Here is a 7,702-nt window from a genome sequence, read left to right on the forward strand (position 1 = left end):
TGTATTAATTTTTATGTTTTTATGTGTTTTTAATTGAAATACTTGAAATTCCTATGTTCTGCCTATATATTATTATATATATAGGTGTATATATATATGGTATATATATATATATATATATATATTTTACAAGACATTTTTTTATGCTTCTTCACTGAAAGTTCCCTTTATTTAAAGCACTGGTAAGTCCTTGCTTTTCAAAAATACTAGGATTTACCATCACTTTAAATTAGAGCATGTAATATTTCCACTACAATATCATTTTAACTGCTAGTCTGAGTTATAATCGAAAGGTGCTTTGTAGCCAAGAGATTAAAAATATGATAAAGTGCATGCAACAGCCTAAGTAATAATTTATCTATACTGTTTCCCCTAATAAAATATTAATTTTAGTATGGGTAGATAAAAATAGACCCAATTTCATTACTTTCTACAAAATTATACATCTTGCTGTTTACCAATGCAATATTTCTATAACTTTTACTTTCTTAAGAAATAATAAATATACATTTTCCTTGAATTAGACTTATTAATCTTGCAATTTAATGTGCTTTCTCATTGTATTACTACAGCTAGAGCAGGTTTATTTCTGTGCTCCTATTTATGAAAGCTTTGTATTCCAACAAGGAAGGTGTTAATACTGTAAGTGGTTTTCCATGAATTTATTCCGACATGACATGCATTTCTACCGTACTTTAGACAGCTTCTGATTTAACCTTCAAAAATAAAACTTTAAGCTATTAACAAACAAGAACGTGTACTGCCTTCAATCTCAACCACTCAATAAATCTTTACTTTGAGTATTATAATGTTTTAAAGGGATACCGAAGGGCAGTAGTGTACACACTGGTACTGCGTTCTTCCACTTCAGGGCTATGTCGGCGGGTGCAGTATAGTATAGTGTGAGTGCTTAGTGAGCAGCGAAATCGGATGAGTGATAACTATCACAGTCCGCTGCTCATCGCCCCGTACTTGGTGCGCGGCTTTTTGACAGATTAATTGATAACTTTGGCGAGTGTATTCAGGTCCGCGGCGGCGATGTGAGACGAGCTTAGGCGAGCGTATTGGGGCCGGCGAAGGCAGGTACGTACGAAGCTTGATAACTAGAGGCCCATGTATACTTGTAGATTTAAAACTGAAGAGAATAAAAAGTCTTTGAGAATATCATTTTCTTCTTTATAAACATGGCGTTTGAACAATGGTTAATGCGATGGTTCAGTCAGTGAACCAATTGTTATAGGCAGCATACATAAAGAAATGATAACCAAAATAACATAAGTATACATATAAAACATCTACAATTTGATCCATAATAAGAAGCTCATTTTTACAAGCTTATGACATTTATGTTGAGACCACTATGAGTAAGGGATGTAATTTGTATCTCCCCTCCGGGATTGTTGTCCCCACTGGACACAGACGGAAAAAGGATATTGGGTATGACCGACCCTGATACACAGAGTGGGAAAGGGTGAGGGGAGATACTTTCCCTATCTTTTCTGTTTGATATATATTTTACAATATGAGCCTGGGCCTAAGCCTGTATTTGGTAATGGGGATGGGAGGGCGGAGCCAGAGAAAATAAAATATAATTGAATTCTCAAGGGCCACAGAATTATTATTTTTTTTGTATATAATAAGGATATTATAATGTGGCAGTTCCTATGAGGCTGTATTATAAATTAATGGAAAAAGAGAAGAACAAAAAGTTGCATACGCTTTGCCTATTATATCTTGAGTGCATCTGGACTCAGCCCAGTATATATATTTTTTGTTAACAATTGGTTATATGTGCAATTAAGTATAAGATAGAAGTGAAAGCCTATAAAGGGATGATCCCTAAAGGGAATATACACATTAGTAGTAAGGTGGAATAGGGAATAGACTTACAAAAATCTTGCATTTCATGATATGTGATCATATCCAGATATCACCCTTACAACGAGTTATTTGCATAGTAATATTCCTAGACTGCAAGTTATAACTAAATAGCCTGCTAGCTACTAGTCTATAAGAGAGGCCTTGACAAAGTAAAATGATTAATAACAAATTAGGTGTTGGCATAATTGATATTAGGCATCTATATAAATCTACAGAAGGGTATAGTGAGGAGTGGTACCAGAACTAAGCACTTAACTAGCCTAGTAAATATATTAAATATTTTTAAGCTTATCCTAAATTGAGAATACATGGGAGAACCATAAAGATCAAATTTAAACTCTCAAGGCTTGCAATTAGTGTTGCAGCTTAACCCTTCGGGCATGCCCTGTTGTGTCCTATTTACAAGGAGAGCCACAGTGCTATGAGGGCAGAATGTATATACATCATAGTGAAGAGAGATTGTTCAACGGTATTAAATAAGATATGAGCAATAATAAACTTATATAAGCATACAACAAACTGCATCTTGAAGGGCTGTCTTACTGTGATGTAGTCCTCTTAAGTAAGTCCTAGCATGCTATATTGCATCAGTAACTAATATCGTGACTGCAGTTTCAAAATTATAGGGGTGTGCTATCTGTTAAAACAATTGGATATCCGTTGTACTTTCAATTAATGGACCCCTCATCCTGCATAAAATGTGAAAGGAGGGAAATGTTTAGGAGAACTAACCATATGAGAGTACGGGTAAATTGCTATATCTCCTTAGCTTATAGAATAACAGGTTGGTGCCTGCTTATTTATATATTACTCAGAAGATGTGTTTAAAAGAACAATTAAGTGTCTAAGTCGATAGTGCATTAGTGATACCACTGACATAGATCAAAATACACATGAGTCTACATTTAAACAGGTTAAACTGGCAAATCTTTAACAGAATATCTCAGACATTTATATATGTTAACTCCGGTATTTAACATAGCGAGAAAAAGTATCTCTCAGTCTCAAGTTTTCAGAATTGATAAACCGGAGTACATTATAAGCCAAAATCTCACATGAAGCGCTAATCAGCATATAGTAAAAATAAAAAACAGAGTACTTTCCTCTTATGAATGCAAGGTGTGAAGGTCTTAATATTAGAGTCCCTGAAGGCAAGCGTTAAAAAGTCAGGAGTCACATTGAGAGTTCTAGTGTCGGCATTAGAGAAGCAGAGGGCCCAACCGATTAGTAAGACAAATAGCCTCCAGGATCGAAAGGACCTCTCACCAAGTCGATGACAACCATCTTGTAATATCCAGCTGACATCTCGTTCAGGACACGCGGTGTAGTCATAAAGAAGCAGTCTCTCAATACACCATCCCATGCTGACAGGCGACTAGGCAGACACCAACCTTCTAAGATGAGAGTTACCAGATAGATAGAGCCATTGCAGCTCCATGCGATCGCAAGGTCACCAAAAAGTTCTGCTAGGGTTACACCCACACTCTGAAGCCCAATGTCCTTGAGTGCGATACTGTTAACTATCGACGAGGGCCCATTTCGGCTCCATAATTTGGTACGTATGTGCTGCTGTCTGGTGCTCTTGAGGGGATCTTCCTGCGCAATTAAATGTGTAGTCTTCTAGCCCAATAGAGCGATCACATCCGCCGGAGCAGGATCATTGTAAGGTAGGGTAGGACTCGTAAGTGTACTAGGCATGTCACCAATAATGATCTCCTTAGACTCCACAATCTGCTCCCCATAAACAGGAGGCTGAGTTCTGCTGGTCAGGAAATCTGCTCCGCTCAACCCATCTTGCGCCGGAATCATCCATTGTGCCATAATATGCTTTAAACTGGCTGGAAACCTCAAAACCTGCTGACATTCATATACTGAGCACCCGCAGAGCTTCAGAAATAGTGGAGGGACCCAGGCCGCAAAGACCTGGGCACCTCCTAGTCTACAATGGTTGTCTGAAGTAAAATCAAATAGGAAAATGTAGCTAAAAACGTCCACTGATACTGTAGAGGCAAATCTGCACATTTAGGGTTGGTTTTATAATCAATTGCAAAGGAGTAGTTCCAATTTTCAATTATATTAAATGAATTGCAGCAGGAGCTCCATGGAACACATCCTCTCTGCTTGGCTGCTGGCTCCGCCCACCCTGAGCTGATATTTTAATGTATATAGTGGGGAAAATGTATATAAAATATGTCATTCTACAAGGGAAGCTGTTCATAATAGCGTGTCTGGCTATTTTCCAATTCTATATCCCTGAAAGCAGAGACTATTCTGGTAAAGTTATATGTTATAGGTTCTGATATTTTTTTATTTTAAAAATTGTTTGCTGTGTGTATTTGTTAGCATCTTTTTCTTATATAAATGCACTGTAACTCTTTTTTGCTCATAATAAATGTTCCTTACAGGGACAGTTAACATAACATTTTTTATTGTTTAAAAAGATAGATAATGCCTTTACTACCCATCCCCCAGCTTTGCACAACCAACATAGTTATATTAACATACTTTATAACCTCTAAACCTCTAAATTTCTGTCTGTTTCTAACTCCCTAAACACAGCCCCATGATCACATGGTATTGTATTTGCTTTTCACATCAGGGGAAGCTAGTTCATGTGAGCAATATATATAACATTGTGATGAGGCCCGGGGATTCTAACAACACAGCACTTATTGACTTAAATGCAAGTCAATAAATAAAGTCATGTGATCAGGAGCCATCAGAAGATGCTTAGAAACAAGGTAATCAAAGAGGTAAAAGTGTATTAATATAACTATGTTTTCTGTGCAAAACTGTGGAATGAGCTATAAAGGGATTATCTATCTTTTAAAACAATAAAAAAATTAGTTTTCTGTCCCTTTAATTAAGTTTTCCCTTGGTCTAATATTTTAACCACGTAACTGAAATAGACTGGTGATAATAGTAATGTGTTTTTTTAGATTAATTTTACTAAATTGTGTTTGAAATCTTTAATCTGTTAATCTAGGTTTCTTTCCAATGGCATGGAGAGTTCAAAAATCCATTCTAATTACTAGTGGGAATTCAACTCCTAGCCACCAGGAGGAGGCAAAGAACACTCCAGCAAAGCTGTTAAGTATCACTCCCACTTCCCATAAACCCCCAATCATTCTTTGCCTTGTACATCAGGAGGATGTGCGAAGAAGGTGTCTGAAGATATTAATCCTTGATTGGCTACTTTTTCCTGCAAGCAAGGATTGGGGCTATGCTGTGTTCATCTTACTTGAAGTAAATGAGATGCACCAGTGTTCCGTAGACTTAAAAGGCTTTTATTGAAAGTTCATTCAAACTTAAATGAGAAGCATAGTTACAATATAAGTGACATTGTGGGTGCTTTCAGAATACGAAAAGGTCTGGAGCAAATCGACCGGTGACTACAAGCAGACGTTGGTGTCCAGAGCGTGCTCCCTGTGGACGGCCATCTCCGAGACAGTAGCGGCAGCGATCTTGGACCAGTACCTGTCAGCCAGGGTGAGTGAAGGGGAACTCCCTGTTTTTCATCTTTTTCACGGAGCCGGGACGGCTCACGAATAGTCCTATATTGAACGGACAGAAATAGGTGCTCACACAGCAAATTGACATTGTATGCTGTCCATGTAATCCTCTTTAGTAAGAGTAATGGTGACTTTTAGCAGTTGGAGGACAGCGAGGTAGTCCTTAATTTCCTTCCAACATTTATGCTAACTCTATACAGAAAACCAGGGTTGGTTACTCTGCTTTTCTTTTTCTACAGGTCACTGTTAGAGGTCGTCTGAGTCTGACAGACCTGAGTTGCTGTTTCTGCCCTACAGCTGAGCTCTATGGGTCCCTGTCAGACGTCTGGATGGATCTGTCAGACCCAGAGCTGGTGAGAAGAATGTAGACTTCTAACCATGAGTCCCTGTATCCCTGGCCCCATGACTTGTGGTCTAATTGAGTTAAGGGTTCAGCTCCCAAGGGTGAGGGACTTGTCATATTTTATTGCAAAGTGGGCTAGAAGAGGAGGTATCTTTTTGGACACAGAATCTATTTTTTCACATGATGTGTTTAGACTCCCTCTCAGGGGCGGCGGTTGCGTGTCTCTTTAGAGATTAATCTGAGACCACCGCATGCTAATATCTCACATGCTGAGATTTTCATAATCCCTATGGGGTTTGTGTATGCTTATATATGCAGTATAGGATTGAATAGTTCTGCAATCCCTATGTGCAACTATGTGGTGACTTATCCCCTTATTCGCCGATAGACCTCATGAAGGCTTTGGCATTTGTTATTCCTTTGAGAAAGGTTCAGAAGTCAAGGCTCTCTTGTCTGGAACCTTTATATGGATATTTAACGGTATGCTTTTTTTCCTAGCATGACAACAACTAGTTGCACATTTAATAAAGGATTTTGGCGCCATTCGTCTTCTCCTTTTTGCAGCGCATTATCAGTATTGAAAGATCTGGACAGGGACATAATTATATACATATCTGTGTATTTATCTCTAGAAAGGACGCTTATCTTCATGTTCCTACTCACATGGATCATTTTCATTTCCTTCAGTTTGCCTTACTGGATAAACACTTCCATTTGTAGCCATCCCTTTTGGCCTAGCTACTGTCCCACAAATTTTTTCAAAGGTTCTAGGGGCTCTCCTGGCAGTGGCCAGATCTCAGGGAATTGCAGTGGCTCTCTAACTGGCCGATATCTTAGTTTAGGTGCTATCTTTCATTTAGCAAAATCCCATTCAGATTCTCTGTTGTCAGTTGTTGATTCTCCGCGAGTGGAAGGTGAATCTGGAAAAGAGCTCCTTGGTGCCATCTACCAGGGTATGTTTTTTGGGGACGATCATAGACTCGATCTCCATGACGATTTTCTTGACGGTCAGAAAATCCAAGCTTCTTACTGCCTGTCTTTCTCTTCAGTCCTCTGTCCGTCCCTCAGTGACTCTGTGTATGGAAGTAAGGCTTCTATGGACATTATTCCTTTTGCTCGTTTCCATCTGAAACCTCTACAGTTATGCATGCTCAGACAATGGAACAGAGATCTCTCTGGCCTCTCTCAGAGGATAGTCTTAGACATCAGGACAAGGAAATCCCTATCCTGGTGGCTCTCTCAAGACCATTTGTCCCAGAGTACATGCTTCCTGAGACCATTTTAGGAGATTGGGACTACGGACGAAAGTCATTCTGGCTTGGGTGCAGTTTGGGGTTCCTTAAGAGCTCTGGGAATATTGCTTATCTGCCTTTTGGCTAAGATCTAGTGTAATATCTGTTTTTATAAGTTTAATATCTGATAAGTCAGAACTATTAGAGAGACTTCCATTAGGGGCAGAGCAAGCATGGCAGCAAGCTCTGCAGCAGCGTTCGGGTTGAGCTCTCACCCATCTATAGCCGCATAGCCTCTATCAGTGCAAGGGCAACCAGTGGCATCAGGTGCTCCCTATAAGCCTGCAGCATCGGAAGTCGGCAAGGCCGTGTATTGGCCGATTGAGGGTTTCACCTCTGCCTAAGTGGACAACTTACCTGCCAGCTAAACAGACGGTGATACCGTCCTATGGAGCTGAAGTCTGGCTGGCCTGTTCAGCCATTTGCATCAAGACAGGTGAAGCTGCGCTGGGAGTGAAGAAGCCGGTGAGTTGTGGGAGACCTAAACTGACGTCCTATCTTCCGCTAGAAGCTAAAGAAGTCTGCTCTCAGAGGGATCTGGGGGTGATGCCGTCGCTTTGTGGAAATTGGCTGGTAAGCGTTGAAGACGGGTCTTCCCCACTCAACCCACCCACATCAATTATAGACTGGTAGCGCAGTCTTCTTAAATCAAAGACATCTCCATTAAGCCAGAG

General features: G+C 39.6%; 1 pseudogene; it reads left to right on the plus strand.

Annotated features, from left to right (window-relative positions):
- The first annotated feature begins 7,092 nt into the window (after positions 1–7,092).
- On the plus strand, positions 7,093–7,248 carry LOC128646313 (uncharacterized; annotated as a pseudogene).
- Positions 7,249–7,702: the final 454 nt, after the last annotated feature.

The sequence above is a fragment of the Bombina bombina genome, chromosome 1 (assembly GCF_027579735.1).
Source record: "Bombina bombina isolate aBomBom1 chromosome 1, aBomBom1.pri, whole genome shotgun sequence".
Lineage (NCBI taxonomy): Eukaryota > Metazoa > Chordata > Amphibia > Anura > Bombinatoridae > Bombina > Bombina bombina.